The following is a 2474-nucleotide window of genomic DNA, read 5'->3' on the forward strand; positions in this document are numbered from 1 at the left end:
AAAGCAGCAAACGCCACACCCCTATATTAACTAACAGCTCTAAAGTTGAAGTAGACCTTTTTACCCCACGCGCGTCACGGTGAATTTTTTGCTAGTTGGTGTTCCTTGGTATAAATCGTATTGGTATCAAATATTTACTCCAAATTATACTATGTGGGCGTTTGGACATAAGAATTATAAAATTTTAAAATAGGGTGAAAATTTTTTCAATTGAAAATGATATTTGAAATTTAGAGTTGTGTTTGTACATGAATATAGTTTTGGGTTAATTTTTAAGTTTTGTGAATGATTTGAGTGAAAATTCCGAAAAACTGCTATTTGGAGTTTTTCAAAATTTCGAGAATTTTTAAAATATATTTTTAAGTGAAAATTAAAAATTTTATGAACAAATGTTGATTTCGGAAAAAAGTGAATTTTTTTTTTGAAAAAAAAGGAAAATTTTCTTAGGTCCAAACGGGTGCTAATTTATTATGTTGAATAATTTTTTAAAAAGTATGAATATATATTAATTAATCATAACTAAAAAACAAAATTTTATCATTTTATAACGTGACGGTACTGTGCACTTTTGCCCCTCTACTTGCACAAACTAAATTTTAAGAAAACAAATATTTAAACGAAAGATGGAATTAATGAAATTGGAATTGGAAGAATTGTAGCAGGATAAATAATGGAAAAAGTCCCTCTCCGATAATAGGACTTGAAGGCTTTAGCTATGCGAGCCTGCCACTTGAAAGATCCAAACCTTCTTCTTCGGAGCGGAAAGGGACGTGGCCAAAACATATAAAGATCGGCGTAGTCGCTCGAAAGCGGTTTCCAGGGTCAACCTGTTTAACTGCATGCCAGACCACTAAGTGATGAGACCGTGCAAACAAAGGCAACGAGGAGCGTTTGATCCAGGCTCAGGATGAAAAGCTGGCGGCATGCTTCACACATCCAATTCAGACTATGTTTTCGATCAATCTCATTCGCTCTCTAAAATTTCTTATAATAAGAAATGAAATGTCTGAAAGATCTCCAGGGATTCTTATCTCATTCCATTCCAGTGGCTCAACCAGTAACCAATGGCGAAAACTCAAAAATCCATGGTTTCCCGGTAGAACCCTATTTCGCCCAAGTTGTTTCGGAACCGGAAAAAAGAAGCGGTTTTTCGCACAGCTTCCTAAGCAAGACGGTAAAAAAACAATAAAGACTTTTAAGAATACATAAGACCTTCTTAGGAAAGTCTCTATCCTTCTCTTACAGTCAATCATTCCTAAAGTCAAGACATTGAAGACAGTAAAGGGGAATCTGCTATCTGATTGCCCTGTAGGCCCCATCTCCATTAAAGTAAGCTTTTCCACACAAAGAGGGGAGGAAGTGCTTGCTGCCAACTTGCCAGACGAGCGGACATCTGAGCTCAGCAGCGCATTTACTATTTGGAGATGGATGGCGCCAGACAGGGTAAAAAGAAGGATTTTTTTCCATTAGCCGAGGAAAGAAGTAGCAAAGGAATATCGCTACCGTGGGAAAAAAAGAAAAACGCTAACGCGCGACCTTACGTTTTCTTCCGCTTGCTCTGCAGTACGAGCCTCATACAGAGCCGCGCTCCTTTAATATGATGAGAAGAAGGGGGGCCGGCCTCTTTTCCGTACCAATCCTTATTTACTACTACATCTTTTTTGGGGTGTATAGCTCAGTTGGTAGAGCATTGGGCTTTTAACCTAATGGTCGCAGGTTCAAGTCCTGCTATACCCAAACCTACCTTACACTCTACTATGAATAAGGATGCATAGTAGCCTTCAAAGATGACTCTTTGGCCTTTAGACTCGCTTCGGCGACTTTGCCCTTTAACTGACAAGGGGGTGAGAAAGAAAATGTTTGGAGCTGAACGTCAGTTCCCTCAATGAAGGCGATGAGTCAAAAGAGAACAAGCTAATTAGGTTTTGGCAGGTTTGAATTGTTGTGACAAGACTGAGTAGCAGTCACGGTCTAAGCTGTCATACTTAGACGGAGCTTTTAATAGATAGTGTAGAAATACAGAATGTGAATCTAGGGATTGATTTGGTTCATGACTCAATGCTCTCAAATATGAAAGGTCAACACTTGATACAAACTATTCTTGTCATCTGGTAATCGTTTTAAATTGCTAGTCTTGGATATATTTGGGCAAGGATAAGGGAAAAGGATTTTACTCTGGAAAAGACAGATAAATGTATTGGAAAAAATTATATTTAAATATAAAGGTGACGTGTTGAGACACGTAGACTGGTCAAATAATCTAAGAATTATAACTAGCCAAGAGGCACGAGTTGCAACAGATACGAGCAAATGGCAGAGGAAGAGGCACAGACAGTTATTCAAATAACTCAGCGCCCGTACCTATCTAAGTCATTTATGTCTGAGAATCAAAAGGAATGAATCTGACAATAGAAAAGAGTGCAGATACGACATTTAATAGGCATTAAATGTGGAATACGTTAGAAAATTTGTAT

General features: G+C 37.8%; 1 non-coding gene across 1 annotated transcript; it reads left to right on the forward strand.

Annotated features, from left to right (window-relative positions):
- Positions 1 to 1664: 1664 nt before the first annotated feature.
- Positions 1665 to 1737, forward strand: TRNAK-UUU (transfer RNA lysine (anticodon UUU)). The gene has a single exon. It is a non-coding gene; the product is annotated as a tRNA-Lys (tRNA).
- Positions 1738 to 2474: the final 737 nt, after the last annotated feature.

Source organism: Nicotiana tabacum, chromosome 22 (genome assembly GCF_000715075.1).
Source record: "Nicotiana tabacum cultivar K326 chromosome 22, ASM71507v2, whole genome shotgun sequence".
NCBI lineage: Eukaryota > Viridiplantae > Streptophyta > Magnoliopsida > Solanales > Solanaceae > Nicotiana > Nicotiana tabacum.